General features: G+C 44.5%; 1 protein-coding gene across 4 annotated transcripts in view; it reads left to right on the top strand.

The window, feature by feature from the left end:
- The window catches only part of CNNM2 (cyclin and CBS domain divalent metal cation transport mediator 2), a 227,859-nt gene that overhangs the window by 85,852 nt on the left and 117,081 nt on the right, over positions 1-24,926 (top strand). The gene's annotated exons all lie outside the window — the stretch shown is intronic.

Below are 24,926 nucleotides of genomic sequence, written 5' to 3'. Positions count from 1 at the left end.
TGGCCTTGTTTTTCCTGATAAAATAGACATTCCCAGCCCAACTCATGTCATGTTACTCCTGCAGGCTAGTACTGTCCAGTGGCTTACAGAGAGAGAGACATGTCTTGGGAGGATTTAAGAGGATATTCTGTATCACAATAAAGAAGAAAGGATGGAAGTTGATAAAGTACAATTAAAAATGGCAGAGAAACAGTCCAACAAAACAGTCCCATTCAGTTACATCACATGAAGGCAGATATAGACACATTTTGTAAGTGCTTGTAAACAGAAGGCTGAATTGGGAGAACTTGACTTCCTGGTATTAAATTAGGTTGTTGATGTAATAGACATCACAGAAACATCATGGAATGATGATCATCAATGGGACACAGTAATACCAGGATAAAAAATGAGTGACTGAATAGGTCATGCTGACAGAAGAAAGGCATTATGCATGATAGTAAACTGGAATTAAATATATATGTACTCTGAATGTGGACCACAAGATCCAGTCGAAGAGGTGATTCTAGCTGACCTGCTCAGTAACATCGACCGAATGTAATTAAATTTAACATGCTTCTACGGATGAAATACCAAATAAACCCACCACAGTAGCATGTAACTTCAAAAAGGGAAACTACAGGCAGTCCCCGGGTTACGTACAAGATAGGGACTGAAGGTTTCTACTTAAGTCGAATTTGTACTTAAGTCGGAACTGGCATCCAGATTCAGCCGCTGCTGAAACTGACCAGCAGCTGACTACAGGAAGCCCGAGGCAGAGTTTCTCTGCCCCGGGCTTCCTGGAATCAGCTGCTGATCAGTTTCAACAGCAGCTGAATCTGGATGCCTGGGACAGAGCAGCTGAGGCGCTGCTGGGTAGGTCTCTGCAGCGCTGCACCTCAGCGCTGCGGGGACCAACCCGGCAGCACCCCAGGTGCTCTACCCCAGGTGTCCCCAAGTCAGCTGCTGCTGAAACTGATCAGTGGCTGATTCCAGGAAGCCCGGGACAGAGCAACTTTGTCTCGGGCTTCCTGTAGCTGCTGGTCAGTTTCAACAGCGGCTGACTTGGGGACGCCTGGGACAGAGCAGCTGGGGTGCTGCTGAGTTGGTCCAGTAGCGCCAAGGAGCGGAGCTGCGGGACAAACCGGCAGCGCCCCAGCTGCTCTGCCCCAGGAGTCCCGAGAAAAGCCTGGTCTGCTGGGGGGGGGGGGGGGCGCACTAGCTGTGTCCCCCCCAGCAGACCATGGAGACGCGGGCGGCAGGACCGAGACGCGCCGCGGTCCCGCAGAGGACCCGGGCGGGACCGCAGCGTGTCTGGGCGCTCCAGCCGCCCGGGTCCTCCGCAGCTTTGCTCCGTGTCTCCCTGGTCTACTGGTCCCCCCTCTCGCCCCTCAGCAGACCAGGGAGACGCGGAGCAGCTTTCCTCGCCCTGGAGGACGAGGGCAGCGGGACCTCGGCGCGTCTGGGCGGTCCCGCCGCCCGCATCCTCCGGGGCAAGAAAAGCCTGGTTCGTAAGTGCGGATCCAACATAAGTCGGATCCACGTAACTCGGGGACTGCCTGTACACAAAAAATGAGAGAGCTAGTTGGAGAAATAAAAAAGAACAGTCACCAGAATGAAATGCCCATTAGCTGCTATTTTAAAACACCATAATAGAGGCTCCAACTAAATATATGCCCCCAAAAGAATGAGTTCTTTATTTAAAAAAAAAAAGGCCATTACGGCTAAACAGATTAAAAGAACAATTGGTGGCACACAGAGATCCTATAAAAATTGAAAGCAAAATCCGAGAGCGGAAAATAATGTCAAACTCTGGCAAGTTAAATGTAAAAGTATAATTAGGTGCCCTCCCCCTAAAATAAACTTTTCGAAGAGCAACTACCAAAGGGGACACAAACTAAGGTAAAAAATTAAGTACATGGGAAGCAGGAAGCAAGCCAAACAGTCATTGGGACTACTGGACAATCAAGGTGCTGAAGGCGCACTCTCAGAAAACCATGCCATTGCAAAGTCGCTAAATGAGGTTCTTTGTGTCAGTCTTTATTGCAGAACATGTGAGGGATATTCCTACATCTGAGCCATTCGTTGTAGGTGACCAGTCTGAGGAACTGTCCCACAGTGAGGTGTCAGTTGAGGATGTTTTGGAAGAAACAGATACATTAAAAAGTAATAAGGCTCTAGAACAGGGTGATATTCATTAAAGAGTTCTTGAGGAATTGGGATATAAATTGCAGAACTGGCAGGTATCACTGAAATCAGCCTCCATACCAGAGGATTGATTAATAAACTAATGTAGCACCAATTTTTATTGACATTTTCTTACCAGCCTGTGGTTGCCAGAATTACCTCAAAAACTTAACTTCTGTACCAGGCAAATAATTGGATGAAACGCTAATAAAGAACAGAATGTATTAGCTACCTAGATTAATATAAATCACTGGGGAAGAGTCAGCTTGGTTTCTGTAAAGGTAAGTTGTGCCTCATCAATGTATAGAGTAGCATTTCCCAAACTATGAGCCGTGGCCTGGTACCGGGGTGGGGAAAAAAATACTGGGCCTCAGCATGGCTGCTGGGAAGGGAGCAGAGCGGGGCGGGCTGGGAGGAGGCGGGGGGAACCGGCTGCTGGGAAGCAAGGTTGGGGGCAGCAGGGCTGTCCCGCGGAGAGCCGGGCGGATGGGTGGCCAAAGCAGGGCTGGGAGCAATGGAGCTGTTCCGTGGAGATGGGGGGCGGGCGGCAGAAGCAGAGTTGGGGGTAGCGGGGCTGTCCAGCGGAGGAGATCAGAGAGCGCAGGCGGTGGAATCAGGGCTGGATAGGAGCCGGGAGGGCGGGGGTTGGTGGGGGAGATCAGGAGAAGGATGGGAGAATCAGCTGCAGGAAGCACACTCTGACAGTATGAGCATATCTACCAGCCAGGCAGTTCACAGCTAAGAACAATACACCTAATTATAATAAAACGTACCTAATTAGAAAATACCGGGCATTTTATATGTCTGGTAATTTCTCAATTTCTTTCCCGGACAAAACCTTCAAATACCGGACTGTCTGGTACAAAACCGGACACCTGGCAACCCTACCGTTCCTTGCACCCTCCCTCTTAGCCAGATACCCTACCCCGAGTCTGCTCCTGCTCCTGCTCCCGTCTCCTGAAGTGCTCATGTGGTGCCGGGTCCCCCAAGCCCTGGCCCAGACTGGGTGGAGGATGCAGCTGGGTGAAACACTGAAAATATATTCATTTTTAGTCCTTTTTTTTTTTTTTTTTTTTTTAAACATGCGTTTATATTTTTGGGCTGCAAAAGTCAGTACTGAAAAAAAATGGGTTCCAACTAAAGTAAAAAGTTTGGGAAACCCTGATCTAGCCAGCTTTCTATCCATCTTACATTCCATTTATCCAGTCCATAGTCCCTTAGCTTTCTGGCAAGAATATTGCTGGTGACTGTATCAAAAGCTTTGCTAACGCTGGCACTGGGGGCTTTGGGAGGACCAGAAACAACTTATTTGAATATTCATCATTTGCTTATTGAATATACAAATATGCAAATGAATGTTACCGGTCTTCCAAAAGCTCGTGAATGGATTTACTGGTCCCCGTGTCAAAAAGTCTGGGAACCCCTGGTATAGAGTTTTTTGAAGGGGTCAGCATCTATGTGGACAAGGATGATCTAGTTGAAGTCATGTACTTAGACTTTCAGAGAGCCTTTCACAAGATCCCACACTAAGGTTCTTAAGCAAAGTAGACAGTTGTAGGCTATGAGGGAAAGTCCTGTCATGGAGCAGTAACTGGTTAGAAGATGGGAAACAAAGAGCAGGAATCGAAGGTCAGTTTTCACAGTGCAGAGGTGAATAGTGAAGTCCCCAGCAATCTGTACAACAAATAGAGCTATTGACTCCTTTTTCCAGCTCACCTGTGAATATGTTAACAGTGACATGGCAAAGTTTGCTGATGACACAATATACTCAAGATAGTTAAGTCCAAAGCAGACTCTGAAGAGTTGCAAAAGGATCTCCCAAACCTCAGTGATCATCCCTAGAGATCTCCCCATCTTACAGCGCTCTGGTCACTACATGGCACTAACTACTTAGGCTAAAGTGATAGAAATGCAGCCATGTTAGTCTGGTCTAGCTGAAACAAAAGACAGAACTATGTAGCACTTTAAAGACTAACAAGATGGTTTATTAGGGGATGAGCTTTCATGGGCCAGACCCACTTCCTCAGATCAATATGTGGAAGAAAATCAGCACAATCATATATATGGTTGTGCCGATTTTCTTCCACATATTGATCTGAGGAAGTGGGTCTGGCCCACGAAAGCTCATCACCTAATAAACCATCTTGTTAGTCTTTAAAGTGCTACATAATTCTGTCTTTTGTTTTACTTAGGCTAAAGAATCTGTTCTTTTTGTATATAATTCTAGCACTTAAGTTTTTCAGACTTGAAGATGAGCTCTGTGTAAGCACAAAAGATTGTGTCTCACTAATAGAATTTGGTCTAATAAAAGGACTCATCTTGTGTCTTTCTAATATCTTGGAACTGACATGGCTACAAGATCAAAATGACAACAAAATGGCAGATGAAATTCAGAGTCAAGTGCAGAAGAGTTCATGTGGGGGGAGGGAGAGGGAAATAATCCTAACTCTTCATATAAAATGATGGGGTTTAAATTAGCTGTTAGGTCTTGTTATGCCCACATGTTGGATACTGCATGCAGTTCTGGTTGCCCCTAGGGAAGTTAAAAATCGTGTAATAGGATAACAGTGTAATCCAGTCCTGGGCAAAACACTCTTCGTAGGCTGGATTTGGCCCACCAAGCCACCAGATCCGGCCTGTGGATGCAGCAGGGAAGCTCAGGCAGACTCTCCTACTTCTCCCATCTCCGCATGCCGCTTAGAAAAGCAGCTGCTGGGCCATTTGTGTTTCTCAAACTGTGAGCAGGGGGAAGTGGGGAGTGGTGCTTCACAGCTACTGCCGCCGCCAGCACAATCCCATTGGCCAGTTTCTGGCCAATGGGAACTGCCTGTTTGAAAAACAGGCAGCACGTGAAGCACCTGTCCCCCTCCCCTCAGGCTCTTATTCACAGAGCACATTACCCTGCAGCCTGTGTGGGGGTGGGGCAGAAGCTGGGCTGCTGACTGGGAGTATCACAGGTAAGTTTCACAGCCAGAGCCTGCCTCTGGTACCCTAGCTCCTCCCTCTAACCCTCTGCCCCCTCTCCTGTACCCATATCCCTCCCAGACCTTGCATCCCAATCCTCTGCCCCAGATCACAACCCCCTCCTGCCCTAGGTCACAACCCCTACCCCAAGCCCCATATCACAGTCCCTTCTGCCCTAGATCACAACCCAAAACCCTGCACCCTGTTGTTTTAATTACCTGAGATATTTAATCCCCTTAATGAACAAGCTTCCTACACAACTTCAAGCCAGATTTGTTCTGGATTTCTTCTTAAAACATTCATATCAAGGGCATTTAAAAATTTCAGTGAGTGCTGTAGAAATGTTTTCTATATGAATAAATTAACTGCCCCCTCCAGAACTGGGTCTGATCCTTAACTACAGCAATGTAACAGAGTACTGGAAGAATAAAGATTCTCCTCTCACACTGGGCTTACACCAATATAATCTCACTTAAATGGAGCTATTGTTGATTTTTCACCAACATAAGAGATTTATTTTCATTTTACACTCATTTTCTTTGGTTTGTATCACAACTTAATTTGAATAGCAAACTACAGTGCTACATCAGCTTCCACTTAAATTTCCACTAAAGGCTACTTTCTAATGCTAATTTCACGCTTGATAAATACAATCGCTTGTTGCCAAGGCAGCAAGTTACTGCACAAATATTCATTACTGCATTACTAGTTAATGAGTCTCTAGTGTTCTAAAAAAAATTACAACCAGAACTAAGCGGATTTATTCACTTTAATCTTAAATCACCCAGAATATAAGACCAGTCTGTAAAATGCTTCCAGTTAGGAGGGGTACCATAAGCGCTATAGTGACATGTAATAGCTGTTAAAGTTGGCAGGAGTGTTGTCTATTACTTCATTACCACTCTAAATATACAGGTCTTTCCTGTTAATATCTCTGGATATGTGTCTTCATCCATTAAATGATGCTGTCATATTAGCAAAGTATATTTAAAATGTTCTATCAAGAATGGCAGATCATAGCTTGATTATTAAAACTGAAGGTTTGGAAATCTAATACACTTTATTATTCATGCTCTTCGTTTACTTTATGCATTTCTCTTTAAGGTAAAATGTGTCAGCTTGTAGTCAGTTTCACTTTCAGGTTCTGATGTGTTTACGTGGCACTGCAGCCATGTGGTTGGGCTATGGGCATTGAAACTCAGCTACACTGAGACAATGTAACCAAGTCCTGCCCTTGGCAGAAAACTGGTGGTACCCTCCAGTTCTCTCAAGACGAGAGTGGTGGTTTGCATTTTTATTTAACTTTTGGAAAATGAATTGTGACTACAGTAGGTAATTCACAAAGGGCTCCGGTTTCTGAACAAAAATAAATAATGTATATGCTTATTGGGAAAAGGGGGGTTGGTACTGTGGTGAGGGGAGGGAGGAGGAGATGAGCTGCATTAGGGGGCTCAGGTTGTGGGGATTGAGAGGAAGTGGAGAGGGGCCACAAACTCTGAGAGAAAAGTGGGGGACTGGGCAGGCCTTAGGAGCAAGGGGTTTATCTGCATGGGGAACTGAGAACAGGTGTGCTTGGTACAGATCTTGAGCATGGACTCTGTATGGGGGGGGGAGGAAGAGAACACCTAGAGAGGGCTTAGTTTACACTAGAAACTTATATTAGTATAGCTTTCTGAGGTAGCTGTGTTAGTTTAAGCAAAAACAGGTAGTTCAGTAGCAAGTCTTGTGTGAAAAATCCCCACCCCTTGGGTGCGTCTAGACTGGCAAGATTTTGTGCAAAAGCAAAAACTTGCCAGCTGTTTACACTGGCCACTTGAATTTGCGCAAGAGCACTGACTTTGTAGTATACAAAATCAGTGCTTCTTGCACAAATATTTTCATGCTCTCGCTCGGGAAAAAGCCCTCTCGTGCAAGAATACTTGCGCAAGAAGGCCAGTGTAGACAGGGAAGAATTGTTTTGCGCAAAAAAGCCCCGACGCCTAAAATGGCGATCGGAGCTTTCTTGCGCAAAATCGCGGCTAGACTGGCCACGGATGCTTTTTGTGCAAAAGCATCCGTGCCAATCTAGATGCGCTTTTGTGGAAATACTTTTAACGGAAAAACTTTTCTGTTAAAAGTATTTCCACAAAATCATGCCAGTCTAGACACAGCCCTTAAGTATAGCCATACTGACAGGGCTAGATCAATGGCAAAATTCTTCTGTCAACCCAGTTGCCGGCTCTCAAGGAGGCTGATCACCTGTGCCAACAGGAGAAGCCTTCCAATCAGTGTAGGTAGTGTCTATTGTACAGCACTACACTTGTGTAGCAGAGCTGTTGTAGTGTTTTAAGTGCATTTTAAGTAAGTTTTAGCCTGAGGTGAATTGAGCAATTGGCACATTTGAGCTGTTGTTTTAGTCTATATACATCTCCATGGAACCTTCTAATTTTAGTTGAGAAGAGGCCTGCTGATAGGGGTGCAAAGGGAGCAATTATCCCAGGGCCCCCAGCCATCGCTGCTACAGCAGCAACTGGCCCTTTAAATCACCACTGGAGCACCAGGCAGCATGCTTCTGGCAGCCCTGAGGACTAGGGGGAGGTGCACGTTGTTCTGGGTGGTGCTGAGGGATGGCTGCCCCCTCCCGCCCCCCCGACCCACCCCTTCTGCCAGAGAGTCCCCCCACACACACTTTGCCTAGGGTCCCAGCTAGGCTGTCTGCTCCCTGACTGAGAACACCGCTTCTCCTGTGATACTTACCTGTATCTCATAAACAGAGTGAGAAGCAAGGAGAGGTGCTCAGCCCTCCCCCACGATAGTCCTTTTCTAGTCTCTCCATCATTCAGCATGGCTCACCAACACTATGAACACAGCTGGAGTGTATGCAGATAATTCCCATTAGTTTTTGCCAGCTCCAGCAGGGTAGAGTTAGTTACATTGGCATAGAGGGTAACTCTGTATTTCCTGGTTTTCAGATATTTGAGTGTCTCTCAACTCTCTGTTCTGAAAGGGGATGAGATCCTACTGGACAACTTTTACTCTGCTTCAAATACACTTTTTGGTGGAAGGCTTTGTGTACTGCCCTGGCTGTGTTGCCACTTAAGTCGGAAGATTGGACCTAAACTCTTGTTTGTAAAGGTTCCAGTTGCTTTTGATTTAGTTCACGTGTAATTAAGGCTGGAATTCCTTGATGTTCTGTTGCTTGAGAGAAGGCCTCTATTTACCTACTTTTTCTTTGTTGACTCAGCATGGAAAATGCAACGTTTCCCTGCAGGGCAGAAAACATTGTTTACTTTAGACCATTTATTATTTTCACTTAGAAGCTATTAAGTTATTCTTTTCCCATCAATCCCTCTCACTTGGATTATTCCAGCTGTTAAGTAATATGAAGGTTTGTCTTTGACAGGTCACACGTCATCCTTGCCTTGGAAAATCAAAAGGGATGATTACATAATGGCTGACAGTAAATTTGGCTCCAAAACATCATTAAACTAATGAATTTTCAGCTTTCTTTCAGTCACAATATACTTGACTTCAGAACTAAACACTTAAAATCTTTTTATGTCCAAATTTAGAATGTACTTCAGTGAGTTGCAAAACGGGTAATTCTTTGATCCCACTTCATTAAACAGATTAAAAAATTGCAGATATGACTTTTACAATCTGATATCTGAGAATCAGTTTTTCTTTTTAAGTGCCAAGCACCAAGTTCAGGAATACTCCTTTCCAAAGTCAGTATCTTATTACCTAAAATTAATACTAACTATTCACAAAAGCTCATAGCAGCTATACTTAACCACAAAAATAAAAATTCTGCTGCTAATATCGAATCATAGGCACAGAAATAATGTGTTGCTTTTTTGGCTTTGTGTCTGTATTTTCTCCGCTCTGTTTATTAGATTTCAGGAGTTTCAGAATACATTATTTTAATCTAGGATATAAAGTGCGTAACACTTAACAAATAGCAAATATCAGGTTATTGTGTTACCTCTTAGCAGGCACCTGGACAAAGAGTAGAAAGTTGTTAATGATATTTAGTGTGTAACTAAAACCAAAAAATGCTGACCTCAAGTTACACAGTTTTAAAGCTACAGTTCTTTATTTGTCTGGTAATATTTCAGTTAAAAAATCCTCACGTTTCCTGTAGAAAAGCAGTTCTGACTAGGAATGTTAGGGAGCATGTGCAGAAGGGTTACACATGTAATTCGGTAGTGTGGCTGACAACAAATTTATTGGTTACACAATTAACTGATAAGCGGCTCTGCATTTAAAGGATCTTGGGAGCCGGCACACAGTCAGGCTGGCTCAGTCCCAGCTCATGCCAGGTCCTGGCAGCTATTCCCACTGCGGCTCTGCATCAAAACATTTTTTGAGAGACGGTGGGCAGGAATGCTGGGTTTTACTTTAAATGCAGAGCCTCGGGGTAACTTCCAGGACTCAGCCTGCATGTCTGCTCACTGGTCCTGCAATGAGGTGTAACAGTTAATCCGAACTAAGGACTTAGTTCGGATTAACTTCTGACTGCTGCGTGGAGCTGCGGGCAATCAGTTTGAACTAAGGGGATTTAAAAATGGCACCCGCCCGGAAACATGCAAATGAAGCCCGGGATATTTAAATCCCAGGCTTCATTTGCAAGTTCGAATTCTTACATTAGCCACCCTAGTTCGAACTAGGGGGCTAGTGTAGACATACCCCCAGATAGCAATTGAAGCTCATTGCATCTTGTCCTGTCATCAGAAGGTGCTGAGGAGAATAATTTTTCTTTCTCTTTGTAATGCCCATTTTTAGATATTCAAAAGCTGTTACCATGTCCAGTCTTTTTTTCCTGACTAAACAAACCCAATTCTTTGTCTTCCCTCATACGTAATGTTTTCCAGACCTTTTTAATCATTTTTGTTGCTCTTCGCTGGACCTTCTCCAATTTGTCCACATCTTTCCTGAAATGTGGTGCCCTGAACTGGACACACTACTCCAGTTGAAGAGGTGAGGCCTAATCAGCACAGAGTAAAGCGAAAGAATTACTACTTTTGTCTTGCTTACAACACATCTATTAAAGTGTTAATGCCTCCCTGGATTAGGAATGATAGTGGCCAGCTGGTTAACTGTTTAACCGATGAGTGATTGCTGATCAGTTAACAGTCCCATTTAACTGCAACACCCTTCCCCCTGTGTTCTCTGCATTTAAACCTCGGACAGGCAGGCTGGCTTAGTCCCAGGCTGCTGGTCTGAGTTTTAAATGAAGAACACACAGAGGAGCCACGTGCCATCTTATGCTGCTTCCTCTCATTCAGAGGCAGTAACATGGGGCAGCAGGTGGGAGCCAGTCCATGTGGGGAGCTGGCTTAAAAACTGGTTCCTGCCTGCTGCCTGCTTTGCTGCCTCTGTATCAGAGGCAGCAGTGTGGGACCAGGGGGAGCCCAGGCCCCCCCATGGACAGAGGCTGCTGCTTTATACTTCTGCCTCTGATACAGAGGCAGCAACATGAGGTGGCAGGCATGAGCCAGGTTTTAAACCAGCTCTTTGCATAGACCAGCTCCATCCTGCTGCCCCACGCTGTTGCCTGAGGAAATGCTCGTGTGTGTGAGTGTGTGTGTGACCTTCTTCTAAATAAACTAGGACAATACAATCTAGATGGGGCTTTTATAAGGTCGGTGCAGACAGTTATGCACTCATCCTCATCTGAAGAAGTAGGTATTGCCCACAAAAGCTCATGAAACTATATTTGTTAGTCTCTGAGGTGCCACAGGATTACTCGTTATCTCACACATGGTGTTCCATTGTTCTGGATACAACTAGTGGGGTGAACATTGTTTTTTCACGATGATGAAAATAGCTGGTTCAATACAACAGTGATGTCCAGACCGTTGATGCCCTCTGTTATGAGAAATACAGTACAATTAAAGAAACATTTTCTTTCTTCAGGATTCCAGCTCTTAAGTGCATTCTTGGCATTAAGTTCCAACCTGCTCCTAAGCAAGCTCCTTGTTGACTTTGATTCTTGAGTGTTAATGCTATGTAAATGCTGTAAGGAAAAAGTCACTAGTAGGCCTGTCTTGTGGCTTAAGTCTTCATATCTGTAGGTTGCAGTAGTCTTTTGTATTCACATCCATAACTCAATTTAAAATAGGGACTGTTAGATAGTTAAATGCCCAAATTTCTGTTGAATGGTGTGGAAATACATTTAGCAAAACCTTAGATTTAAAGCTATAATGAATATTCCTTCCCCTTGCAATTGCAAATAGTGCAGCAGCTGTATTTTAATGTGTACCTGTAAAGGAGAAACTCAGTCATGTAGTCTAGCTTTCCCTGTCTTCACTATGGGAGATGCAGAAACTAACAGGAAAAATAGGGAGAAGTGATTATTAAGCTGAATTACATTCAGACTCTTTACAGTGGTGTTTCGTACAAGAGCAGGAAAGGCACAATAAACTCACCAGATGAATTGTAGGTGCATGAACTTAATGTGCTTAGTAACAATCATTTCAAGAGGGAGCAGCTTTTCTTCTACACATTTAGGATGACCATTGAATCTTTAAGAACTCATTATTTCTTCTTGGTCCTAATCATAAGCTGCGCAGACTGCCGAGTTCCTAGAATAATACCATCAGATGAGCCAGTTGGTTATCGTCAAACTCAACTTTAATTGTTTATGAAAAGTGCTGTTGAAGGAGCTCCCAGCTTAGCTGTCTGCCAAGAAGCTGACATTTTGCACAGAGAGCAACCTGCTGTAGGAGGGGGAGGAGAAAAAAGCAGGCAATTAAAATTCCCTTGAAATCTATTTAGAATCTCCTTAATTTAAAGAGTAAAATAAGCCACACGTGCTCCCCTGTATAATTGAGTGCTTGTGAACTTGTGCCAACCCCATAAATAGTGCAGCTTGACCAAGTCAAGATGAGTACTTGTTTACTGGGACAAATGCAATAATCCTCCATATCTCAAAGTAACCTTTGGCATAATATATAGCTAGAAGTAACAGAATGCCAAGTGCCTCACATACGCACTCTTGTCCACAACTCTCATCAATAGACATTATTTAACAGCATTTATCGACTTACCATATAAATAAGGCTAAGATTTTGGTGCTGGGATTTTTATAAAAATTCATGGGCAGGAAACAGACAGCCAACCATAAATCACAAAAGCTGGAGAGTGTGTGGGTTTGTGTATGTGTGTGACAGACAGACAGACAGCTGGAGCCTTGGTGCCCATGCACCAAGGGGCTGAAGACTAAGTGATGGGGCTGAAGACTAAGTGGAAATTACAAAGGTCTATTAAAGTCACAGAACCTGTGATGAAATCATATCCCTACTTGTAAATCACCTTTCTCTGGACATGAACAAACATCTGCAGCCCGGTTTGAAATTTCTGAGAAGCCAACTACTTTCTTAAATAAGGTCTTACAAAAGAAAGCAGTGTGAGAAGGGGGTAGGGTTGCCAAATGGTTTCAACAGAAATCCCGGCCACACTTGACATTACGTCACAATTTACATTACATCTTATTTAGAAAATACCGGACATTTCTATTTTCTCATTTATATTTTCTCAATTTGTTTCCTGGATCTGCGTGCCGAAGGGAGGAGGGGAAAGGAGCAGGCTGAGTATGGTGACCATATTTTCTGAACCAGCTGCAGCTAGGGAGAATGGTTTAATTTAAATTATTAAACAGACTAAGCATTTTAACTTTCTCATGTTAGTTTATCAAACTTCATTTTAAATAAAATAAAATATTAATTTATGTCCAACACAAAAGGTTTCAATGTTTTTTTTATTTATGGCGGGGGTGGGGAACCTTTTTTGGGTTGGGAGCCACTGCCCCACAGAAAAATCAGTTGGGAACCACACAAGTGAGAAGCAAAAAAAACCTCCTCCAGAAATCCCCAGCCCTCACTAATGTGGACCCTAATTGAGACACCTCACTCCTCTGACGCTCCAGCCTCACAGGGTGAGGGGAAAGGAACGGGAGGACTGAGGTTCAGGGTTTCTCATAGGCCAGATTTACATTTCTGGGATTCCAGAGTTAGTGGATTTTATGGACCCCCTTAGGCTCTGGGGTAGGGACAAAAATGAGGGGTTCAGTGTGTGGGACAGAGCTGCCAGTGAGTGGGATAGGAATGGGGTGCAGGATCTGGGAGCTGGGGTGCAGAAACAGGCTGGGAGTAGGGTGTCTGGCCAGGTGGAGGGAGCAGGAGCAAGGGAGGGTGCAATGTGTGGCCAGGAGGGAGGGTGCAGGAGCAACAGTGGATGTCAGAGCAGGGTGGGGGTAGGTGTCTGGCCAGGCTGGGGGGAGGGTTCAGGAACAAGGGAGGGTGTCAGAGCCCTTGCATCAACTGCCATGGCCACATGGTCTCAGGCCAGCCCCAGAGCCCGGAGCTACTGCTACAGTGGCCATGCAGTCCTGGGCCGGCCCTGGAGGTGCCGCTGAAGAGCCTTAGCCCCAGTGCTGCCTCCTTCCACCACAGCCTAACCTGCTGCCAGGAAAGAGGGAGGGCTCCAGTGGCTGTATGGGGGAGGAAGGGCAGGGTGGGGCTGAGCTCCCGCCACGCATGCCACTTCTGGCAAGTGTGCTGTTGGTTGCCGACTCCTGGATTAGGTTATACTCAGCATGTGCAGAATGCTCTTACAGGGAAGCCTTCCTCCACTGCATAAAACACATTTTGGCAGTAAAGGTTTAGTTTTATTTGTTGGCCGATTGAAGCAAATTTACCTTGATGGTGTTTCTCTCTCTGCATGTGATGTGATAATTTTTGCATACATTTGATCAATTCCAAAATGCCAACTCTTTCAACTTCAACAGCTAAAATCTCAATTAGTGGTGGTAGCCACTGTAAGGGTGTATCTACTTATTAGGGATTGGCACTGTGGCAATCGATTACTCAGCAGTCTATTTAGTGGGTCTTAGTCCAGTGTTCCCTGTAAGTTGTGCACTTGTGCAGCCACTCAGGATAGAGTAAGATGCTTCCTAGCTATGTGCCCACAGCTAGATTTTTTGTTTGTACTGGTGGTGCACATTCACACATGCCTCAGTGCACATAAAATTGTATTCTGCACGTGGATGGAAAAATACACACATGGATGGAAAAGAATAAAGAGAACATTGATGAAGACCCACTAAATTGATTGCCAGTAGAGCTCTCTTCAACTCTGGTACTCCACCAGAACAAGAAGCATAAGGGAAGTTGCTGGGGGAATTTCTCCCATTACGTGCTCCCTTTCCTCACCATAGTGTAGACCCCCCACGGTAACTTGGCCTAGGATACATTGAATCCAGCTATGATTTTTGTGTAGCTGGAGTTGCATAAATTAGGTGAACTTTGCCCTGTAGTGTAGACCTGCCCTAAGATTCTGCTTTTTGCATATCTTTTCAAATGGTTCTTACATGTAGTGCTTGGCCTACGTGAGCAGTGATGTATGCAGTCCTCTAGTTCTGGATGAAGGATGTAATTTTATTACTAAGGCCAGGTCTACACTAGACCCAGAAGGTCTGCTTGAGGTACGCAACTCCAGCTATGTAAATAAAGTAGCTGGAGTTGGCATACTGTAAGTCAGTCTTGGTGCCATCTTCACAGTGGGAGGTCTATGGGAGCAAACGTTCCCATTGACTTCCCTCACTCCTCGCTGGCGCTAATTGGAGGTTCCATCAGCATTTGATTTTGTAGGTCTTAACCAGACCCACTAAATCGAACACCAGAACATCAATCTCAAGTGCATAAGTATAGATGTAGCCTAAATTTTGCACCCACTTGGCTGGTTTTATCAAAGTTAGCGTTGAAATCTTCTAATATCATATCTTCTGGTTTCCTGTTCAGCGAATAACATTTAAAAAATAACAGGGTTGAGGAAGGAGCTATTTGTGTTTCACTGCTTTCCTGACCATAAGGAAGTTAAGTTTCTGTGATGCCAGCATCTATCTCTTTGCCCTACAGTGACATAGTCATCCTTACTAGCGGTGCATGTACTGAGCAAACATTTAAAGGCTTCTGTGCAGTGTTGGTGAGAATACTGTGCATCACACTGGCAAGTCCTCTCCAGAACACTTGCAGGCCAGTTCTTTTAAAAATAAATTTGTCGCAACCTTCACGTTTCAGACCAAGAATAAAAAAGGATAATGGAATAACAGGACTGCTTCAGGCTAGGGCTTACGTGTTCGGGGGAGGACAAATAAAGTATCTGGTACATCAGTTAGTGTTGTGTCTTGATTTGGGAAAGAGAGGTCTAAATTGTGATTGCTAGTAAAAGTGTGTGTGAGTGCCAGCCTCTATTACTGACCTTTGGAAAGTTCAGAGAATGTCACTGAAGAGAAAACCCAGAAGCTGAGTTTGATGACATCAGTTGCCTTACATTGCTGGGCTGTTCCCTGAAAGCTTTGGTCAAGCCCCTGTTAATGTGGAAGAAATCCACTTCAGTTTACTTGTTTCTTACCCTGTTTGGCTAGTTGATCCATTCTTCAGTGTCACTACAGGAATCCTCTGCTGTGCCATTTAAACTTTGATATTTTAGTACAATAAATACTGCATTTAAGGTGCAGTTTGAAGTAGAGATGTAATAGTGTAGTCGATTAAACGATAAGCAAAAGCTTATCGGTTAATGCTATCGTACACGCATTTCTCCCCCCCCCCACCCTCCCCCCCAGTAAATTTTTTAGCAGGCTTGTTGGCAACCTGGCTCAGTCCTGGCTTGCGACAAGTCCCGGACCTACCTCTGCTGCAGCTCTGCATTTAAAATGTATTAGGAGCTAGGCTGGCAGTTTTTCAAAGGCTTGGTTCTGGCTCATGCTGGGTCTAAGAGCATGGACACCTGCCCCGGACGGGCTGCTGCCACCCTGTGCTGTTGCCTCTGTCTCAGGAGTGGCAGGGAGCTCCTCGGAAGTGGGACCGGAACACACTGGCTGCCTGCCCCGCCTCCGGGTGCTATAGAGTAGTCGACTAACCGATAAGAATTCATGAGGTTACCCGACTGTTCAATTAACTGATATTTAACATCCCTAGTTTGAAGCAGAAGCCATGAAAACAGGCAGCAAAAGGAACCCACTCAATTCCAACCATGCTTCCTTTAGGTCTGTTTAGACCCTACTTAACAACACATCATTCCTGTGCAAAATGTGTTTTAACTTTCCCCAGCCAGCCATGTACCAAACCCACTGTTGCACTTCCTTAGGTTAATGGGATAATAGTAAATAACTCTCATGGGCTTCCGATGTGAGTTTTTACAATGAGCTTTACAGCATGAGCATTGATCTTTCCATTTTATAAATGTGGAATTGGATGCAGAAGTTTTGGCTTGCCGCAGCTCTCTCAGGACTTTCTTTATTAAACTGTAAATTTGGGGTGGCAAAAATGTCACCTCTCTGACTTGAATAGAGAGGAGCAGTATTTGCATTCTGCAGGTTCCACCAAGCGATGCATCACATTTATCTCAGTGCACTAGCTGCATTTTGTGGTAGCAGTTTTGTCTACTCACTGTTAAGATGAAGGTGGCTTCCCTTGGCTTCAGTGTGCAATTCAACTAGGGGCAGCCCATTCATCACTGTGTGTGTTGCTACCTGGGCTACTGGCAAATCTGCCTTGAGTTTTGCAGAGTCTGGCTGCCTCAGGTGTAACCAAAATGGGTAGATGTAGTTGATGGCTATATGTAGTTGATTTCCTTTGATCAGCCTCACTTAGCCTTGTGATCAGGAATCCTCCCCCTGTGTAACTAATGAGGGGGTAGGCCTGACTTAGATGAGCAGGCTTAAAAAAGCCAGAGGCAGAGTGACCATGGGAGCGAAGTGGACAGGGTGCTACAGGCAGGGGAATTTGAAAGAGTGAGTTCTAATATGCTTAGGAAGACCTGTAACACCTGTGCTAGCACTGCTTCTGTCTCCTCTGCCTGCGCCTGTAGCTAGACAGACCACCTGACCATGATGCCTCTACCCAGATCCTGAACTCTGGTTTGCAGTATCCACTTACTGAAATCCAGGCTGGAGGGATCAACTAATGTGAAAGGTGCCTGCTGGTGGAATCTCTCAGGAAGCAGGTCGGAGAACTGCAGGAAGAGGTGACTAGGCTGAGGAGCATCCGAATCCACGAGGAATTCCTGGAGAGTATTCATGTGGAGAATGGTGAGGAAGCTATCCCATTACAAAAGACTGCTGACAATCCACTGGTGGAGGAGGAGATGGTTTTGTCTCGGGGGGGGAGACACTGGCAGCTGGTCACTTCTGGCAGCAGGCAGTGCTGCACCCTTGCTCCCAACCCTCCTACCATGGTTCTGTTATGCTGCTCTGGATATGGAGCATCCCTGAAGCACAAGTCTGGGAGGTCTGCAGCCACCACTGCGAGGAGGTTGAGGATTATCTGGCCCGTTGACTACTACCGCATGCTACTCATCCATGTGGGCACTAATGATATTGCAAGGTGTGACTTTGAGCAGATCAAGAGTGACTACAGGGCTCTGGGAGTACGAGTGAAGGAGTTTGGAGTGTGGGTGGTCTTCTTTTTAGTCTCTCCTGTCAAAGGTAGGGGTCCAGGCAGAGACATCTGGGAGGTGATGCCTGCCTGTGAAGATGGTGTCCCCAAGAGGGCTTTGGCTTCCTTGACCACAGGATGCTGTTCCAAGAAGGGCGGCTGCTAAGCCAGGGTGGGGTTCACCTTTCAAGGAAGGGGAAGAAAGTATTTGGATTCAGCCCAGATAACTTAGTGAGGAGGTAAGCCCACAAGTAAGTGAAAAACATGGAGACCTGGGAGATGGGTCAGAAATGGGAGGGAGCATGGGCTATCATAGTCAAGATAAAGGAGGAGTAAGGCAGAACTGAGAAGCAAAATCAAATCAATATCTTAGATGCCTGTATACAAATGCAAGGCGTATGGGAAATAAGCAGGAAGAACTTGGAAGTGCTAATAAATAAACACAACTATTACATAGCGGCTGTGTCTAGACTGCATCCCTTTTCCGTAACAGGGATGCAAATTAGACACATCGCAATTGCAAACGAAGCGGGGATTTAAATCCCCCCTGCTTCATTTGCATAAACATGGCTGCCGCTTTTTTCCGGCTCGGAGCTTTGTCGGAAAAAAGCGCCAGTCTAGACGGGGATCTTTCGGAAAATAAAGCCTTTTCCGAAAGATCCCTTATTCCTTATTTTAAGAGGAATAAGGGATCTTTCGGAAAAGGCTTTATTTTAGAGGTTTAGAAGATAAAATAAAAAAAGAACAAGTTAAAAATCACCTAGAAAAGTTAGATGCCTGCAAGTCACCAGGGCCTGACGAAATGCATCCTAGAATACGCAAGGAGGTGATAGAGGAGGTATCTGAGCCTCTAGCTATCATCTTTGGAAAATCATGGGAGACAGAAGAGATTCCAGAAGATTGGAAAAGGGCAAATATAGTGCCCATTTATAAAAAGGGAAATGAGACCAACCCAGGAAACTACAGACCAGTTAGTTTAACTTTTGTGCCAGGGAAGATAATGGAAGAAGTAATTGAAGAAATCATCTGTAAAAACTTGGAAGGTGGCAAGGTGATAGGGAACAGCCAGCATGGATTTGTAAAGAATAAATCATGTCAAACTAATCTGATAGCTTTCTTTGATAGGATAATGAGTCTTGTGGATAAGGGAGAAGTGGTGGATGTGGTATACCTAGACTTTAGTAAGGCGTTTGATATGGTCTCGTATGATATTCTTATCAATAAACTAGGCAAATACAACTTAGATGGGACTACTATAAGGTAGGTGCATAACTGGCTGGATAACCGTACTCAGAGAGTAGTTATTAATGGTTCACAATCCTGCTGGAAAGGGGTCTGTTTTGGGACCGGCTCTGTTCAATATCTTCATCAACGATTTAGATATTGGCATAGAAAGTACGCCTATTAAGTTTGCAGATGATACCAAGCTGGGAGGGGTTGCGACTGCATTTGTCTTTATTAAACTTCATCCTGTTTACCTCAGACCATTTCTCCAATTTGTCCAGATCATTTTGAATTATGACCCTATCCTCCAGAGCAAAGTGCTCCACTTAGGAAGGAACAATCAGTTTCACACATACAGAATGGGAAGCCACCGTCTAGGAAGGAGTACGGCAGAGAGGGATCTAGGGGTTATAGCAGACCACAAGCTGAATATGAGTCAACAGTGTGATGCTGTTGCAAAAAAACCAAACATGATTCTGGGATCCATTAACAGGTGTGTTGTGAGCAAGACACAAGAAGTCATTCTTCCGCTCTACTCTGCGCTGGTTAGGCCTCAGTTGGAGTATTGTGTCCAGTTCTGGGCACCGCATTTCAAGAAATGTGGAGAAATTGGAGAGGGTCCAGAGAAGAGCAACGAGAATGATTAAAGGTCTAGAGAACATGACCTATGAAGGAAGGCTGAAAGAACTGGGTTTGTTTAGTTTAGAAAAGAGTAGACTGAGGGGGGACATAAGAGCCATTTTCAGGTATCTAAAAGGGTGTCATAAGGAGGAGGGAGAAAACTTGTTCATCTTGGCCTCTGAGGATAGAACAAGAAGCAATGGGCTTAAACTGCAGCAAGGGAGGTTTAGGTTGGACATTAGGAAAAAGTTCCTAACTATCAGGGTAGTTAAACACGGGAATAAATTGCCCAGGGAGGTTGTGGAATTCTCATCTCTGGAGATATTTAAGAGCAGGTTAGATACATGTCTATCAGGGATGGTCTAGACAGTATTTGGTCCTGCCATGGGGGCAGGGGACTGGACTCGATGATCTCTCGAGGTCCCTTCCAGTCTTAGTATTCTATGATTCTAAAAATGTATATTTATCCTTTTTTATGTGGGTCATCGACAGTGTCTCAAATTTGACTGTGATATTCGTAGATGTGAGACTGATTTATTGTTGTGAAATCATATATGGTCATACCTTCAATTCTGGAGAATCCAAAAAGGTTTATATACTTGACAAATAAAGAAATTCTCCCATCTGAAAAGCTGTCTTCAGTGACTCATGAGCATGAGTACTAACCCCAGGGGAGACTATTAGGAAATAAGGCACATATCCCATACTGGGGTTGAGTTCTGTACTTAGATTTCACCAACCCCAGTTATCAAATGTGAACTACTCCAGCATGTTCACAGCCTAAAGATGGAGTCACACTTTCCTTAGGTATGCTGATCTCTCATACCACCCGGGTGAGCATACCTTTGTGATAGATGATCCCTTACTCCAAGAATCACAATGGTATTAGGACCAGTTACTTACTCCAGGAAATTTGCACCTTAGATCTTACACCAAAGATGATGTTCATAGACAATTCTATAATCAACTGTATAAATTTTATCATATAGCAAAAGAAACTGAGTGTTAAAACAGGTAAATACACACACACACACAAATTATTCCAGTCTTAAGTTTTAAATGGTGGTAGAATCATAGAGCTGGAAGACACCTCAGGAGGTCGTCAACTCCAGGCCCCTGCTAAAAGCAGGACCAATCCTAAGTAAAACATCCCATCCAGGGCTTTGTCAAGCCAGGACTTAAAAACTTTGAGGGATGGAGATTCTACCACATCCCTAGCTAACCCATTCCAGTGCTTCACCAGCCTCCTAGGGAAATAGTTTTTCCTAATATCCAACCTAGACCTCCCCCATTTCTCCTTGCTCTGTCATCTGCCTCACTGAAAACAGCCTCTTTCCATCCTCTTTGGAACCCCCCTTCAGGTAGTTGAAGGCTGCTATCAGATACCCCCTCACTCTTCACTGTAGACAAAATAAGCCCAAATCCCTCAGCCTCTCCTCATAAGCCATGTGCTCCAGCCCCCTAATTGTTTTTGGTAGAAGCTTCTATAATAAGCAAGCTCTGTGTGGGCTACCTCAGGCTAAACATAGGTGACTTCTTGTTTATGCCTAGTAAACCCAGCCCCCCAGAGTCCAAATTGGATTGAGATAATCAGTTTCTTCTCTTTATGGATTTTATCTCCCTCTTGTCATGTGCTCTGAGCTGCAATCACAACTCATAGAAGGAATCCTGCACAACCACAGTGTCTTTTGTCCTATATAATGTCCTCAGTAGTCTGTCTGGTGTCAGTGGACCTTTCTGTTGGGCGGGCATCTTTTATTGAAGATCAGCACATTACACTAGTTAATATCTTTCTCCTGTCTGGTGATTTACACACTCACAGAGGCTCACAAGACAACCACTCAAATATTATCTTCCAATACAGGCCACAGATGTGATAAGTGAGATTGCCGCATGCATTAACTCACAAGCATTCAGTAGAATCTAAGCACAAAACATGGTCTTGTGATTCAAATACCATTTTAAATAGTAGTAGCATACAGGTGAGCCAGACCAATTCCAGCTATGTATTTGGATTTTGGCATGAGCAAGCTCTTGCTTTGTTGGCAGCACACCACTATTGAAATAGAATCATAGAATCATAGAATAATAGGACTGGAAGGGACCTCGAGAGGTCATCGAGTCCAGCCCCCCGCCCTCAAGGCAGGATCAAGCTCCGTCTACACCATCCCTGACAGATGTCTATCTAACCTGTTCTTAAATATCTCCAGACAGGGAGATTCCACCACCTCCCTTGGCAATTTATTCCAATATTTGACCACCCTGACAGTTAGGAATTTTTTCCTAATGTCCAATCTAAACTTCCCCTGCTGCACTTTAAGCCCATTACTCCTTGTCCTGTCCTCAGAAACCAAGAGGAACAAATTTTCGCCTTCCTCCTTGTGACACCCTTTTAGATATTTGAAAACCGCTATCATGTCCCCCCTTAATCTTCTTTTTTCCAAACTAAACAAGCCCAGTTCATGAAGCCTGGCTTCATAGGTCATGTTCTCTAAACCTTTAATCATTCTTGTCGCTCTTCTCTGTACCCTTTCCAATTTCTCCACATCTTTCTTGAAATGTGGCGCCCAGAACTGGACACAGTACTCCAGCTGAGGCCTAACTAGTGCAGAATAGAGCGGCAGAATGACTTCACGAGTTTTGCTTACAACACACCTGTTGATACAACCTAGAATCATATTTGCTTTTTTTGCAACAGCATCACACTGTTGACTCATATTCAACTTGTGGTCCACTATGACCCCTAGATCCCTTTCCGCCATGCTCCTTCCTAGACAGTCGCTTCCCATCTTGTATGTATGGAACTGATTGTTCCTTCCTAAGTGGAGCACTTTGCATTTCTCTTTATTAAACCTCATCCTGTTTACCTCTGACCATTTCTCTAACTTGCTAAGGTCATTTTGAATTATGTCTCTATCCTCCAAAGAAGTCGCAACCCCACCCAGTTTGGTATCATCTGCAAACTTAATAAGCGTACTCTCTATCCCAATATCTACATCATAGTAGAAATAGAAATAGTAGTACAGTATTCTCTTTTTCTGTCTGGGGTTCTCTGACACTATTCCTGATGATCCCCATCTTACTGAAAGGGAATCGGAATCATATAGAGCAGAAATGACTTATTAAGGTCACCGATCAATTTAGTTGCAGAGGTGGGAGTAGGACTCAAGTGCTTGCTCCTAGTTTTCTTATGCCAAATATTTGATTGTATAAATTCCCATGCAATGGCACTCACTTCTGGGCTGGAATGTGGGATCAGTTTAGCAGTGCACAGCAACACTACACTAGAGAGTACAGAACAAGAAAGAAAGACACTGATAAGGGCTAGGAAGCTACTGTGGGCATTTTGAGTAGTAGAATGTTCACTAACCTGGAGATTGGCTTTGGCAACAGTATTAATATTAAAAAAAAAAAAAAAAAAAGACCTAGGATCTCGAATGATTAGAAGTGAGCAGCCCCTCTACATACTAATTGAAGGATGCATCCAACTGGGATACTTTTGTTTTGTATTGATCTGGCAAGAAGGCCACCTCTTACTGCAACATCAATGGATCATTTTTGACTGATCTTGCAAGGCCCTATGTTCACCATGGTGGCATTTCTGTTTGTCTGTAATGTGATTCTTTCTGAATGCTGCATCTTTTCCTTTTCAGAATTGCGGGGAATGTTCTAGGCTATTGATTTTGGGGAAAACGAGAATAATAAAAGGGGGAAAGTCCCTGCCACCTAACAGCAGGCAGAGTCAGGAGAGCAAGAGGCTTTATTTCTTCCTCCCTCCTAATGTGCTGTGTTTTCAAAGTCTTCTCCATGGTGGGTGATGGAGAGGGCACCAGCCATCTGCCCTTTCTTTCAAGTCCAGGGAGGAGAAAGGAACTTTGGAGGAGGGAGGCAAAGATGTATTGCTATGGCCCCTGGTATGGCGGAGAAGAACGGGAAGGGGGAGCATAGAGCCCCAGCATGGGAGTAGACGTAATGTGTGTGGGGAGGAGGGACAACAGGACACAGAGCCCTGAGCATGAGTGTAGCGTTGGTATGCAGGGAGCCCTGAAAACAGAAGGGGTGAAAGGGTGATACTCCCAGAACTTGTGGTAGAGAAAGAAGGGATTCAAGCTGCTTCAGGTGTGTGCAATAAACTTGGCCTAAAGAAGAAATGAAGTGGGCAATCCCCTAGTTATTAGCTGTTTGGGATTCCTAGTTGCTATTGTAATAGAGCTAGTAAACAGGCCCCATGGTGGTAGAGAAGTGACTAAATAGTGTCTTCCCCAGCACCCTCTCAGTATGCAGTTACAGATGGGTTGGGGGGATGACAACCATCCAGGGAACGTCTAACTGCAGTTAGATACCTGTAGCTGGTCTGTGCCAGCTACCTCATGCTCCTGGGGCCCAGGCTAAGGCTGTTTAGTTGCATTATAGAGATTTGGGCTCAGGTTGGAGCCCATACAGAGTCTCAAAGCCCAGGGTCCAGCCCAGACATGAATATCTACACCACAATTAAACAGTCCCTTAACAGCAGCCTTGCAACCCCTAGTCAGCTGAGACAGGTCAGCTGCTGGTGTTTAATTGTAGTGAGAGATGGGAGTCATATACAGGCAGTCCCCGGGTTACGTACAAGATAGGGGACTGTAGGTTTGTTCTTAAGTTGAATTTGTATGTAAGTCGGAACTGGTACATATTGTAGGGGAAACTCTAGCCAAACATTTCTCCAGAGCTCAGTTTTATTCTCCCACACCTCACTTCCCTCAGTCCTTTAATCTCAAGCTGAGGTGTCTGCTGAGAAAAGCCGCTCTGCGTCTCCCTGGTCTGCTGGGGGGGGGGAGGGAGTGGCACTAGCTTCGCGTCTCCCTGGTCTGCTGGGGGAAAGCAGCTAGTGCGGGGTTGCCTCACCCCGTTTGTAAGTAGGGATCTGATGTAAGTCGGATCCATGTAACCCGGGGACTGCCTGTATAGGCATCAGGCAGAGGGAAGTTTTAATGACAGAGTTTAAAAAAGCATGAATTCTCATCTTTCTGCATTCTGGTGGGTAGCTTTATCTTCTGTGTAGAATTTCTCTTCTTGGGGATCTTAGACTCAGGCCATGTTCGTGGTCTCTCTCAGAGCAGCCTGAAGGTGGTATGGCTGATAGGTATTTTATCAGTGAAAAGATAATTATCCTACAGATGCTCAAGTCAGGTTACTTTAATTTTATGCCTTAGAGATGCTGTGTTTGCAATCATAATTATGAAATGATTCATTACAATAATCAGTTGGGTAGCTCACTAGTTCATCATATGTCCCAACTAAACTTAGGCATAATTTTGGGCATGATTGAAGAGGGTGACCTGTGTTAACTTCAAGTGGCTGCAGCATGTAGCTACTTTTCTTTGAGCTACTGTACCAGAAGTCTAGAGTTAATTATAAATCAAAGTTCTTCCTTCTGAGTTTGAAAAATGCACATTTAAAAATCATTCTTTTCAGTCTTTTGGCAAAACAACACACGTTTCATTGATCATGTACCGCTGGTGTATGAACACTTGTGCCATCCATGAAGGCTGC

This window comes from Pelodiscus sinensis, chromosome 8 (assembly GCF_049634645.1).
Source record: "Pelodiscus sinensis isolate JC-2024 chromosome 8, ASM4963464v1, whole genome shotgun sequence".
Classification (NCBI taxonomy): Eukaryota; Metazoa; Chordata; order Testudines; family Trionychidae; genus Pelodiscus; species Pelodiscus sinensis.
Note: the sequence above shows the minus strand (reverse complement) of the source record. Positions and strands in the feature narration are given on the sequence as shown.